The sequence below is a fragment of the Suricata suricatta genome, chromosome 14, assembly GCF_006229205.1.
Source record: "Suricata suricatta isolate VVHF042 chromosome 14, meerkat_22Aug2017_6uvM2_HiC, whole genome shotgun sequence".
In the NCBI taxonomy this organism is placed as follows: domain Eukaryota; kingdom Metazoa; phylum Chordata; class Mammalia; order Carnivora; family Herpestidae; genus Suricata; species Suricata suricatta.
In genome coordinates, this window is record NC_043713.1 from 80,571,583 (window position 1) to 80,586,686 (window position 15,104).

General features: G+C 44.8%; 1 protein-coding gene across 2 annotated transcripts in view; it reads left to right on the plus strand.

Moving 5' to 3' along the window:
- TMEM116 (transmembrane protein 116) overlaps positions 1-15,104 on the plus strand; it is a 102,863-nt gene that overhangs the window by 74,891 nt on the left and 12,868 nt on the right. The gene's annotated exons all lie outside the window — the stretch shown is intronic.

Here is a 15,104-nt window from a genome sequence, read left to right on the forward strand (position 1 = left end):
CTGAGGCCTGAACAGGTGTTGAGAGAAACAAAAGACCCTGGGACTCCTTCTATGTAGCCTTCATAGTGACAGTCATGTGAGATGAGAGGCATTTCTTGCCCCAGGACACCACTGTGGTAGCTGAAGACTGGGAAGTTCTTCACAAAGTAGTCTCTCTTCACCTGCAGGTGAATCACCCATTTCTGGCCCTGCATTAAGAGCACATAGGATGTGTCTTTCACTGGGGTGTCCCGTTGTTCAACAGATGCCTTTCCCACTGGGTCTTCCCTTCCCTTGAGTGTCAGCCGCTTGGGGATGACTATTTCATAGGACGTGTAATATACAGATTCCAGGTCACAGCACAAGGTTGGCAGGAAAGTCAGCGCCAACGCTAGCATGATCCCCAACCTGACACAGGGAGGTCCTGGCACCACTGGTGCGCACCTGGAGCCCTTCATTCGCGGGGCCCAGGTCTGAAGCACTCTGCCAGCCTCCTGCATAACCACTTGGTATTTCTGTAGAGAAGACAAGAAGGAGGCAGAGTGTCTCACAGAGGCTGCCACTGACATGGCCACTATGAATCAGTTGATGGTGTGCGGCCTGCGTCCATTAGCAGCTGCTCTCCCTGACGCACAGACCCTCAGTCAAGACAGCAGCCAGATCTATGCTGGCTGCGTGAAGGGTGCCTACCTCTGAGAGTCACTGCCTCTGGCTGTGTCCTTTCCAGTCTTTCTGATCTCTCTGTAATCCTTCAGATAGTGTCCCTTCTCTGTGACTTCCTTCCACGGCATCGGCTTTGGTGCTCCTTGGCTAAAATCCTTTGGACACCATGGAGTAATGTAATCACGAAGGGTGGCTAACTCTAAAACGCAAGACCATGCCTTGAGAGTGGAAACAAAACCTGCGTGCCTTCTTCAACTGTGCCACGTGGAATGCCCTGCCCCCACCCCTCCTGTCGTCCGTTGCTTGGCTAACTCCAAATGTTCTAGACCAGGGGGCTTAGACATGTTTGGTGGGCACACACTGTTGCTCACTCCCCCTCTTCTAAACCTCTTGCTCTCTAACAACTGGATATCATAACTCTGTTCTTTATCCCTCAGTGAGGCATTATACTGATATGCACACCTCCCAGGGCAGTCTGTTAGATAAGGCAAATGGGGTGGCAGCGCTGTGCCACAGGATAGACACAAGTGGGCTGGTGACCCATGGGCACAGGTCAATATGTCTATGTTTTAACATCATCAAAGTTCGTTTCCTCAAGTTCTGTTTATGACAGCGTCCCAAAGTGTGTATGTGAGAGGCCAACAGAGAGGCCTCCTCATGTGCGAGTATGAGCATGATGGGCATGTCAGTGGGTGACTCCAGACCCACACCCTTCTCAGGATGGCCCTGACATATGGTATGCTAAGATTATGCGTGTTGTAAACTAGGTATCCTAAAAGTCTTCCCTGTGTTAGAATATGGCCTCCACGTGTTCAGTGACCACTTCTGTTTGTTCATCTTTATACCCTCAGGTCTAGAAGAGTGCTTGTCCAAGAGTAGATGAACAAGAATTATTTATTAAGTAAATAAATGACTCGCAGGTATGGGTGCTGTGGTTGATGTCTTATCTGTTGTATGTTATTTGTTTGCCCTTGCTTCATGCCTGCCCTGATGGCTGAAAATGTCTTCAGGAAAACTCACAGCCGTGCCAGTGGCACATTTATGGTCGCAGTGAGTGTGTCTTCCTATGTTTCGCCAGTCAGTTCAGCCTAATTTTTTCTTGTCTCACCTTTCACTGAGAAAATGGAAGCAACCCAGAGAGTACTTCCACATATAGACGCCAGTATCTAGATTTTCCTCCTACTATAGTGGATAAATTGTCCATGCTCCAGTCTGAGGCCAGTCCCTCTGTATCCGGAGTCACCTTCCCATTCTATTTCTTGTGGACTTTGCTTTTCCAGTGGTCCCTTCTCCCTTTTACATCTCAAACATCTGTTTGTCCATTGGATCCTATCTCATTATATGCTGTAACATCTCACCTTTATGAAACTATTCTTCTCAGCCCATATCACTCTCTAGTCACATCCAGGTTCTCCGTTTCATAATGAAACTCTTTGATAGAGTGTATAAACATTCAGTTTCAACTTGTATCACTACTTTTTTTCTATTCTGAAGTGTTTTCCTTTGACTTATAGCACAAACTCTAAACATGCATAACATATAAATGTATTTTACTGCGAGTTACTAAAAAGAGAACGGCTGAGACACTCAAGGACAACTATTTTATGATTACATTCATATGAGTTTCCCCAAAGAGTCAAGGTCATAGAGACAGAAAGTAGGATAGAGGTGACCAGGAGCTGGGGAGAAGAGTAATGGAGAGTTACTGTTTAATGGGTACAGAGCACCAGCTCGGGGTGATGACAAGTTCTAGAAATGGAGGGTGGTGACGATTGCACAACAGTGTGAATGTACTTAATGCCCCCAAACTGTACACTTAGAAACGGTGAAGATGGTTAATGTTATATATATTTTATTCAGGGAGAGAAACAGCTGTGTGTACAACCCCAATGAAGTAATCAACAGTGTTAGCTCCACAGAAGTCGCCCATTAGCGATTCATTGCCAATCACAGACCCTCCTGCTTCAGGGAGAACCATGATCCTGTCTCTTATAGTAACTACTTTCTCACTTTTTAAAAAATCATTTTGCTTCCTAAATAGGCATCCCAGATTGTGTGACTTTAGTTTACTTGTCTTTTAGTGACACCTTTATTGAGCTCCACTCACATACCATAATAGTTATGGTTTAAAGAGTACAATCCAGTGGTTTGTAGCAAGTTCAGAAAATTATGCAGGCATCACCACAGTCAAGTTTGGAGCATTTTCCTCACCCTCAAAGGAAAGCTCTCATATTCATTAGCAGTCCCTCTCCACTGTCCCCTCCCCTGAGTCGCTGGCCACTCCCAGCGTACATTCCAGCTCTATGACTGTCTGTCCCGGGCATTTCGTAGCAATGGACTTTCTACCCATGTGGTCTTGTGTGAGTGCCTTACTTCACCTCACATCTTTTCAAGGATGAGCTATGTTGTAATATGTGTCTGTACTGCATTGTGTTTTGGCCAAATAATATATGCTTTTTGAATGAGTCCATGAATGTACCACATGTTATTTTTTGACCCACCAGTCAATGACCGCTTTTATTGTTTCCACTTTCTAGCTATTGTGAATAATCCTGCTGCTATGGTCATTTGAGTACAAGTTTTTGCGTGGACAAATGTTCTCATTTGCCTTGGGCACGTACTTGGGAGGGGTATTGCTCAGTCACATGTTATGTTTGTGTTTAGCCTTTTGAGGAACTGCCCAACTGTTGTCTAAAGCAGATACACGATTTTACATCCCTGGCAGCAGTGAATGAGGATTCCAGTTTCTCCAGATCCTCACTGGCATGCATTCCTGCCTGTCCTTTTGATTTTAGCCATCCTAGTGGATGTGAAGTGGTATCTCGTCGTAGTTTTGATTTGCACTTTCCTGATAATTAGTGCTATTGCACGGTCCCCTTCATATTCTTTTTGATCATTTATTTCTTCTTGGGAGACATGTCTGTTTACCTGCTGTACCCTTTTAAAATTGGGTGTCTTTTCCTTCTTGAGTCGTGAGAGTTCTTAAATTTGTCTGGGTATTAGTCTCTATCACATAGATGATCTACAAGTATTCTCTCGCAACCCATTGGCTATCTTTTCACTTCTTCAGTGCTGTGTTTCTCTCTGAGGAGACAACTATTTTATTTTTTTCCATCTTCTTTTTTAATGCGTTAAAACACACAGAACATAAAATATACCATTTCTGAGGGCACCCTTCACTGGTATTAAATACATTCATAATGTACTACCACTGCCACTGTCCATCTCCGGGACTCCTTTCATCTTATAACTGAAATCCATAGTCACTAAACTGTAAACCCCCGGGGCCTCCTTGCATCTGCCCCCTCGCAGCCACCATGCTACTTTCTGTGTCTGGGATTGTGACCGCTCTGAGTACCTCCTCTATCAGTGGACTCACAACAATACTTGTCTTTTGGAGACTGGCTTATTTCGCTTAGCATAATTTCCTCAGAGTCTATCTGTGTTGTAGCACGTGTCGGGATTACTTTTCCTTCTAAGAGTGAATAATGTTTCATTGTCTGTGTACACCACATTTTGCTTACCCATTCGTTCATCATTCGTCAATGGACACTGAGGTTGCTTCTGGGTTTTAGCTCCTGTGAATAGTGCTGCTAAGCACATGGACTTACAAATATCTCTTCCAGACCCTGTGTTCAGCTCATTTGGGTATATACCAGACATGGAACTGCCTGATCGCACGGCAATTCTATTTCTGATCTTCTGAGGAGCCGTGACACTGGATTACGCAGTGGCTGTATCATTTTACATTGTCACCGATAGCACACCTTGGTTCCAATTTGCTCCACGTCCTCTCCAACACTTGTTATTTTCTGGTTTTTTGGACAGTGGCCATCCTCATGGCTGTGATTTGCATTTCCCTGATGATTAGTGATGTTGAGCATCTTTTTATGTGCTCATAGGCCATTTGTGTATCTTCTTTGCAAACATGTCTGTTCGAGTCCTTGGCCCAGTTTTTGAATCAGGTTGTTGATTTTGTAGTTGTTGAGTTTTAGGAGTTTCTCTGCATATTCTGGATATTAATCCCTTCCCAGATACTTGATTTGCCAATATTTTCTCTCATTCTGTGGGTAGCCTTTTTACTGTGTTAATAGTGCTTTTTGATGCACAAGATTTAAAAATTTTCATTAAGTCCATTTTGTCTATTTTTTGTAGCTTGTGCCTTTGGTGTCATATGTTGGAGAAATCTTTGCCAAATCCAGTGCCGTGAAACTTCTGCTTTCTGTTTTCTTCTAAGAGTTGATAGCTAGACAAGTCCTGTGAGTGGGGATTTTCCGGGGAAGTGCCAGACATGTAAATTAGTAACAGTTCTATGGCTGGAGGGCTTTGAAGAAGCCCCAGACTGTTCTGCCCCTTGCACTGGGTGCTGGGTTGCCTGTTTTCACAGCTACTGCTGTTGATATGATGTGGTTTTTCAAGGCTCCTGGGGGCCTGGGGACCTGAGGGAGAAGGGGGTATGGACCAGGGCAATAAAAACTTCACAGAGTTCACTGCTCGAACCAACACTAAGCTGCTTTACTCCTTCTGTTTGTGAACAAACCAGCGTCACATGGTTCTATCTTGGATTAATTTCCATACTTGCAAAAAGTTGATTTTGACTATTTTTGCCTGTGTTGTAACCACTTTGATGGAGGAGGGGACTTGGGGAGGGACTTGCTTTAACCTTTTGGAAGTCTTTTCATTTGACCTCTTAACTTCCTATGAATTCAGGGGAATGCAGTGTGGCCTCTTTTGCTCCACATGACAATTAAGTTTACACTTACTCTTTTTGGGCGCCGCCATAGCTCCTTCCTTCCTATGTTGTTCTACACTTGAATTTCTCTGTGTGGATCAGTCATAACATTCACTGTATTATCTGTGAACACGAGGTTCTTTCCTTTTGGAATACTATGAAGAGTGCTTCTATGACCATTATTGTCGAGTCACATGATGCAAATAAGCAGAAATTTCCAGGGTATTTGCCTAGGAGTAAAATAGCTCAATTACAGGGTCCTTCAGAAAATGAATGTACCCGGAAAATAAAACATGCTGTTTAAAGGTCCACGGCAGTGTACATTTCTGATGCAGTTTATGAGAGTTTCCACTGTTCCGTGACGATACTTAGAGTTTGCAGTTTTGTATAGCCAATCTTTAGGTGTGTGGTGATATCTCTGTGTGGCTATATAATCTGTATTTCTCTGAATACTAATAACATTGAACACTTTCACAGACGTTTGTTTGACTCATCCATTACATTTTGACTCCAGTAGAATGAGCTTTCATTCCCACCCATCCATCCAAACTGCGCTGCTCCCAGGTACCCATGAGTAACTCTCCTATTCAAACCAAAGTCCCCACCTTATGGGCCCATTGCCAGCATTTAAAAGATGGTGGGTAGATTCTACCTTGACTTTTAAGATAATCACCCTGCCTGCTGGGTGGAAAGTAGGCTACTGGGGGAACCAGGGTGGAAGTAGAGAGCCCAGCTCGAGACTCTGCATTTGGCAAAGAGGGAGCTGAGGATGCCTTGCAGCCCACTGGAGAGCGGGGTGGGGGCGGTGTGATAAGAGGTCGCCTTCTGGATATGTTGAGGCTAGAGCCAAGAGAATTTGCGGATGGACGGGGTTATGAGTATATAACTCTTCCAGAAACACATTCTTTCTCGGTTTTCAGGACAGGGCTGTCTCCTGGTGGCACCCCCACCATTCCAGCCAATTCTTCTCCCATTTCTTTCCTGAATCCCCATCTTACCAACACCTACACATGGAATGCCCTGGAGCTAGGTCCTCACCCAGTCTTCAGATCTGTTCCCCTCTCTCACTGCTGGCTCCCTGGGCAGTGTCAGGCTGTCCCTGGCTTGGATATCATCTCCATACTGACAACTCTCAAATACACATCTGTTGCTGACTTCTGTCCTGAATTCCAGACTCAATCCTCTTGCCACCTAGCTGCATGCCCACTGAGGTGTTTAATAGGCATCTCAAGCTAAAGGTGCAGCGGCTGCTCTTTCTACACTCATCTGCCCCTCAGGAAATGGCAACTCTGTTCCTGCAGTTGCTCAGAGTGGAACCGCTGGAGTTGTCCTTGCCACCTTTCTCTCACACACTGCCTCTTCTCTGACAGCAAATCCTTTGAGCTATACCTCACAATCTACCCAGACTCTAGCCTCTTCTCACCCTGATCACTTCAACGACCCTCCAAAAGCCTCCAATATCTCCCACTTGGCAAATCACAAGGTCTATAATGATTCTCTGCTCATGCAGTGAAGGGCCCATCTCCCTACCCCTGCCTATTCCTTTATCATGTAGCGGATGGATGACCCTTCAGTACTTCTCAGCTCTGGTCGCTCCTTTGCTGAAACCCCTCCATGCTTCCTTACACAGTTCCTTACTGATCCTTACCAAGTCTTCATGTGATCTGTCTCCGCCCACAGTCCTCAACTGCTACTCTGCACCATGCTCACACGTCTAGATAATGCTGAGCTCCTTGCTGTTCTTCGGACATGCCACGCATGCTGCCATCTCAGGACCTCTCCACTTAGACTGCCCTCTCCCTGGTTTGTTCTGCCCCTGACACCTGCTGAGCTTCTTCCCTCACTTTCTTATTGTTAAATGTTTTATTTCTTTGAGAGAGAGAGAGAGACTGAGCACAAGCAGGGAAGGGGCACAGGAGAGAGACACAGAATCTGAGGCAGGCTCCAGGCTCTGAGCTGTCAGCACAGAGCCTGATAGGGGACTTGAGCCCACAAGCTGTAAGATCATGACCTGAGCTAAAGTCAAATGTTTAACTGACTGAGCCACCCAGGCACCCTTGCTCTCACTTTCTACCTGTCTTTCCTCAAGCGGCACCTTCTCACACAGGTCTTCTCTGACCAGTACTTTCAAATACACACCACCCTGACATTATTCTACTTCCCCTTGCACTGCCTCATTTTGTTCCATCCCACAGATTATAACCTGGCACATCGGTAGTGATTCTTTTGTTTGTGCCAGGTTTGTAGTTTTTTTTAAATTTTCAAGGGATCTGGGGCTTTGTCTTATTTACGAGCATGTCCATTATACTGGTGGAACAGTTCATTGGTAAAGACTCACTAGTGGTGGAACAAATGAACAAATGAGGGAATGAATGATGCAGGACTGAATGATTGAATGAATGAATGGGGAGAAGTGACATGTGTCCATTTTATAGTTAAAATCAGTGTTCTTTGAAAAGCCTCAGGTTTAGACAACAAGGCTCAAATGTACCAAGTTGGTCCGTCCTGAACCATTTGCACATTAAGGATTGAGGATACAGTCAGAAGAAGGAGAAAGCTAGAATCCTTGACTTGGGATCCAAGAAACAAGACTGTTTTGATGCCCCCATGGTCTGGAGAGGGGCTCTAAGGAAAAGAATAAAGTCCTTACCAGTCTTACATGGGTCAGGACTGGGCCCAAGGCAGTGATTGACACGTGACCGAACCTCACTCCTCCTCATCCCCAGAGATTCTCAGTTAGTAGAGGAAGTAGAATATGTTTGCAAGTGACCATGTATAGAATGCCATAGATTTAAGGAAATTCAGTATTATGCCTCGGGAGTGGATAGATCTTACTGTTTTGGAACAACATACAATTAACACAGTCTTACAGCCATTGTTACGGCTGATGGCCTGCTGTGGGACAAGCACTGCACTAGGTCCCAGCACACGCACGTTCCCGAGCTTAATCTCTCAACCACTCTGAGGGAGGCAACCTTTGTGGGTCACCTTACTGAGGCAGAAACCCAAGCCCGAGGAATTGAAGTTCCATGACCAAGACCAGGGAGCTAGAATATAACCCATAGGATATATGGACAGGGAATATGAAAGCCCCTTTGATAAGAAGAAAGGTGACTTTCTCTTTTATTTATTAAAAAACTTTTTTAATGTTTATTTTCAAAAGACAGAGAGAGAGCAGGGAAGTGACAGAGAGAGACAGAGACACAGAATCCGAAGCAGGCTCTGGGCTCTGAGCTGTCAGCACACAGCCTGACGTGGGGCTCAGACTCACAGACTGTGAGATCATAACCCGAGCTGAAATCAGATCCCTGACTGAGCCACCCAGGTACCCCAACTTTCTTCTTTTAGAAAAGGTTACTGTGTCCTCTCAGAGAGTTCTTCCTGGCTGGATTGGTTAGGCTAGGAGAACACAAGACTCCACGCTTACACAGCACTCATGCTCTTAGCATCCAAGGAGGAGAAACGAACTCTCACAGTGCTTAGGAAAGGTAGAGCCTATTGTTTTCTCTTAGTTTTGAAAAACATTACTAGACATCTACATTGGTCATCAAAACAGTGAACATGACAAGAAAGATAATTAAAAATTGTATCTGTCTTGGGGGCGCCTGAGTGGCTCAGTGGGTTAGGCGACCAGCTTTAGCTCAGGTCATGATTTCATGGTTTGTGAGTTCAAGCCCCGCGTTGGGCTCTCTGCTGACAGCTCAGAGCCTGGAGCCTGCTTCAGATTCTGTGCCTCCCTCTCTCTCTCTCTGCTCTTCCCCTGAACACGCTCTGCCTCCTTCTCTCTGTCAAAAATAATCAATAAAAAAATGTATGTTTTGGAAAAAAAACATGAATAAAACTAACAGTTTCTTTTTCTAGGTACAGATTCTTATAGAAAATGTAAATACTCAGGTAGAGACTGAATAGTTGAGGGATCTGATGTACTGGTATTTTGTTGCAAAAGTTGTGGAAAGAGATTCCTGGCTGTGGGCTTTCCTTAAATCATGACACATCTGTTACCTCCAAGTTGGGGTCCATCCTCATTTTTACAAAGCACAGAATTGGTAGTCTTTGCTTTATTTCAGATACTTACTTGCATTAACTGTATTTTTCTAATGTTGTAGCTTACCTGTGGACTATAAAGGAAGCTGTGGGGGAAAAGGGGTCAGTAGATGCCGTGAGGGAGGGCCTTCTCTCCTTCACCTTTTTTATTTCTGTTTTTCTTCGGAAATTGCACTGACAGCCTGGTCGTGATTATTCAGCCACTGGAAATGCATTACTAGAAGAAGTGTCGTGGCTTCGGAGATCACTTTATTTGTGTCTCACACGGCTTTCTTTCCATTTCTCCACTAATGCATGAATACCTCCAGAACTTGAGATTCTGAGAACAGGCTGCCTGAGTAAACACAGTGCTCTTCTCAAAGTACTAATCAGAGATTTCACTCAAGGAAGGACAGGGATGGGTACTCCCTGGTCCCCCAGAAAACCATCACTTGATGCTCTGTTTCAGACGGACTCCCCTCTTCACTCTTTCCATGAGTACCCATGTTTCCTTCAAAACAGCAAAGACAGGTGTGCTGGAGCAGTTTCAGGAGCCTCCCTGGAGCTGTGGTGGTTGGATAAGCAGGGGTGGGGAAGGGGTAGGTCATTTGGTGCAGTCAAAAGCCCAGAGCGGGAAGTGGCCACGGCATGTACTGAGGACACAGCTGCTTCCTGTCTGACATACCAAAGTGAGGAAGGAGCGCCTGCTTGTTTTCAAAAGTCCTAGGAGACAGTGGCTGGAAATGGGTAGCAGGACCCAATTGTCACAGCCCTTTAATGCCTTACCAAGTTTACATCTTCTGCTCTAGAAAACCGAGAGAGCAGTGGAAGTTGCTAACTCCAGACTGTGGTGACAAGATCAGCGTCTGGAGAAGCTGAGGAAGGCCTTTAGGGGGCCGGTTAGGTAGTTTACAGCAGTAAAACGGGCAGGTGGTTGTAAACACTTGGTCAGCCACAATTCCACCTCTGATGTTTCCTCGGTAGATATGTTAGAATGTGTTTTCTAACTGTGAGAAGAGTCCCCATGGCTGTGTCATTCACAAACTAACCCAACGCCTTGCTTACTTACCCTCATGCATTTCCTTGCATAACCTCCTCACGTAAGACTTGCATAATTTTGTCAAATAGCCAAAGCAGTATTGGATCTTTTTTCCTATTCTTCCCTAGTCCAAATATTTTTAAAGATTAATGCCCAGAGGCCGGGGGAACATTAATTTTAAAGAGTCAGCATTTTGCAAAGATTCTTGGAAGAAGTCTGCTCTTGGTTTGGAGAAAACATTTCAATGAGCATATTTGCCGAAAGGAAACAGCAATATTCTGTTCTGAAATTAAGTTTGTAAACACTGGAAGTTTTTATTTCCATTTTTAATATGGTGCCAAGAAACATTGCAACTCGGGCAAAACGTTGTTTAGTGCAGAACTGCATCCCTGTGAGGTTGATAACGTCACCTGTGTTGAAGGTAAATCTTTTTGTTTTCCTTCAAACTTCAACTGAGCCCCAGAGGAGAGGTTAGTGTTTGAGTCCAAGTTATGAGGACATTCCCCAGAGTACTGCTGCATGGACAAAGAAAGATGCCAAGTCTCCCAGGGAGGGAGGAGCATGACCTCTGGACTTCACCAACGTCAGTACTGGCCACATCCAAATGCGTTATTTTCCATATTGTAGCTTCCCTTTGTTCTCTCTAAATCTGGATAAAAATCTAGAGCCTGGACATGGCTGTACTTTGTGAAATTAAGGGAAGGGCCTTGGTCTCCACCAGCCTCAGGGAGCACAAGGGACAATGGCCACCCAGGGAAGACAGGTAAAGGATGGCAAGGAGTCACTGTCAGAATCACTTGGGGCTGCGACTAGCTGGGTCATGAGTATCTACCAACACAGATCACTGGAACATATAAGCAAGCCTTCCTCAGAATCCCCCAAACATAACGGGGGCGGGGGGGAATCTGGTGAAAGAACGTGCTTCATTGAAACAGTCACACAAAATGCAGATCGCTGAACCTTGAACCCGAGTTCCCCTACATCCTCTCTTGAAATTGGTCACATTCCTTCTGTAGCGGATCCTAAAGAACCCCAACCTTCAATCTCTCAAATTTGGGGGCTCCACGGAGTTTAAGATCTACCTGGCAGTTACAAGTATTTTCTCTCAGTCTTTCAGAGGGAGTTCATTTGACTAGCCTGTCCCAACCTTTGTTTCCTGCCTTCAACCTCGTCTTGCAATCATAAGGACAGCCACTAAAAATAGACTCTTCGACCTGCCACTTCCATAGTGCTGAATTTTGAAAATTTTGTTGTCAAACATGTAAAGTTTTAAATAGGTTTTATTATTGATTCCCAGTTTTCTATCTGACTTTTGGTCTGATAAGAATACCATTTAGTTAGCTAAGCATAATCACCCCATACCTAAATCATGATTTCCTTATACTTGAGGAGCTAGCAAAAATATGTGATGCTTTTTAGCTTTTATCATAATCCCCATCACCTGTGCACTTAGGAACGTCTCCCCTCCTGTTCTCCACCGAAGTGCTTCTCAGCAGAAATCCTCCACATCGTTTTCTGAAGTCTCTCATGACAAGTTTACACGTGGAGACCTTCCCTTACCCAGTTTGCCCTTGTTTCCAAAGCTCTCAGCTGACTACCAATTAATAGTAAGTTTCACCATGAATCCTGGTCTGTCATAAAACACTCTAGATTCGGTTAGCAGCAAATCTCAGGACCTAGAATCTTTCTTACATACCTGAAGCCCTGATTTTGGATTTCCCCCTGGCGTTTAGTTTTGTTCCACCAAAAGTAATTAATGTGAGCTTCTAAAAAGCATAAATCAGGTCTTATCCTTCCATTGTCTGCTCTTTTCTGCTCACACAGGTCAAGCAGTTAGAAGAGGGACTCAGCAAACCTATCGTCAGGGACTGATGCTCAGGAACTCCCCTGAGACTCTGATTGCTCAACCTGTAGCAGCAACACTGCACCTGAGCAAAGTTTTGGCAAGTGCCATCCATAGACGGTACCCTCCTACCTTAAGTTTGGCTCTGGTTAAGTCCCTCACTTGGTCAACATTTCCTGAGCACCTACAATGAGCTGAGACCTCCCAGTTGAGTAAGATATAAATCTGCCACTCCATGAGGTCAGGATGTAATAGGGCAAACACACTTTTTATCGGTAATGACTACACAACATGGTAGGTTCACAACAACAATCGGCATCCATCCTGTAAGGGTTTCGTTTCCTTAGAGTCACTGAGGAAGAAGCCATGTTCTGGGCAATTAAGGACATACCGATTGTTCTGGTCACTTTTCTTTTTTTTTACTGAAGGCAGGGCTCATGAGGCAGCGGGGAATGTAGATTCAGTGGTACCTGGGGGAGGACACAGGTTCCATCAGGCACTAGCCCTGGAGCAGAACTCTGATGTCTGTTTCCTCATGTAGAAGATGAAGGTCTCAGAGGATGGATGGGAAGATAAAATTAAGGCAATGAATACAAAGTGTTTGGCACAGTATCTTGCACAGAATGGCAGTGTTAGTGTTATGTGCTTTGTGCACTCTCTACAAGTACCTACCAAATTAATGTATTGTTACATGTAATTTGGAGGTTGCCATGAATTTTCAGTAGATAAAATATCAACCTTAATTACAGAAATGAATAAATCAAGAAAATTAACAAACATTCACATGTGAATTCCACACCACTGTGTCCATGTGCCCTGGCCTCAGATGCCACTCCTGCCGCATTCACCCAGGTTCTTGAATCAGATGCAGCCCCTCCAGAGAGTCTTAAAACAAAAGAGCCCCATTACTAGGGTCTATGGAGTCTGAAGTGACGCTTCATCCAAAAGTTGCCATTTATTTATTTTAAATTATTTCATGAATAGAAACTTCATGGCAAATTAGGGTATTCAATAGATAAGGTTCCTAAATAATGCACTGATGAGACTTGGGTGAATAATCCAGGGACAGTAATGACATTGGTACCGATAGGACATTGTGTCAAACAATGTAGATGGAAGATGGTATTGCCATGAAAAATAATTTTAGTTCAGATATTGACCCAAACAATACAAGACATTGATAGCAATGACCAATAAGAAGAGCTTAAATAAACTTGTTTCATGAAATGAGAAAAAGCAAAACTACAGAATTTTTGTATGCGTTCTTATATCAATGTGTAACCAAAGTACTACAAGAAATATTGAAATCTGGATTACTGTTTCTCTAGATTTTATAGTCCAGTTAGAGCCACTTGGAGCTATCAGTTCTTTCTTCACCTTTGTCTCTGGGAGCCTCTCATTCCCATTCAGTGCTTGAGGTATTTGATGTAATTGACTTCTTCCTCCACTACTCTGCCTGTGGTTATTCTTGGCCTTCACCTGCTACCTCTTATGATGGAGGGTTTCCTGGGGCTTCTGGTGGTGGGGCCCCCCGTAGTGGGGCTTCCTGTGGTTGGGGAGCCTCTTCTGGTGGGGAAGACTTCTCTAGTTGGGGGGCTTCCTTCTTCAGTGGGGGGACTTTCCCTGGAGCCTTCTTTGGATGCTTCTCTTCAATACCTGTGAGTTGCTTTCCTAAGGACTGTGTTATCTCTGTGTCCACAGTAGGCTCTGTGATCTCTGAGGAGCCTCTTGGCATCTCTACACACTCAATTCTAGCCCTAAGCGTAATGGAAAATATTAAAATCAATATTAATACTAGAAGAAATCCAGGAAGTATGAAAATTAACGTGTCATGAGGCTTTATTTCATTCTTACGTTTAGCAGGACTGGCACTTCCTCCTGCACTTAGATTGTCATCAGTCGGTTGCCCAGGGGAACCGCTGTCCACACTGCCCCCATTTCCTGCAGCTCTGCAGTCAGGGGGTGCATAGCCAGCCTCACAATGACAGTGCCTTAAATTGTTGCAGACTCCTCTCCCATTACACATTTCTTTAGGTTCACAGTCGTAGTTGAGCACAGCATGATCAGTGCAGGAGTAATTCATGCAGACTTTGTGTGGGGCACAAAGAGTGCCGGTGTGCACCTCCCCTTCATCGGGGATATCAGTCACGTTATAGGCGTCCATGCTCCAGCACCAGTCATCGTTGTGAGGTACCTGGATCAGAGTATGGTGGAGTTTGATTGCTGGTATCCGTCTAACATTTGTACATACAAGTTTCCCACACAATATAGTCTCATCAGAGCATTTGACATACTTTGTCCTAGATGAGGCCTGCAAACCACAGTTTCCAAACCGGTCTCCTTTGGTGTTCATGAGAATATAACAGTGTTCTGGGGCAGACCTTGCAGGGGACCCATATATATCCACACACTGATTATCAGGGTTCTTACACCGGCCGCCAAAACAGTAGTGAATCATATCACACATAGTACCGTCTTGCTTATAGTGGTCTCTGGGGCATTCTCCAGAGGTACCATCACAATATTCAGGGAGGTCACACTCTCCTAAAGCAGGACGACACATGAATCCCTTAGGTCTCAACTGGCAATGAGAACAGCACAGTCCATCAGTGCACTGTGCATGTTCCTTCAGCCTACATGTTTGGTCACAGCACTGGTTATTGCCACAGTCAGGTCCACAGTCACACTCCTCATTGTCCTCCAAGACACCATTTCCACACTGTGCATTCCTACGCAGGCGACCTTGGGCCCGGGGCTTGTTGAACAGGCAGGCCCCTTTGTGTTCCCGGAGGAACCGGTAGAAGTAGTCAGAGCTACAGTTGCTG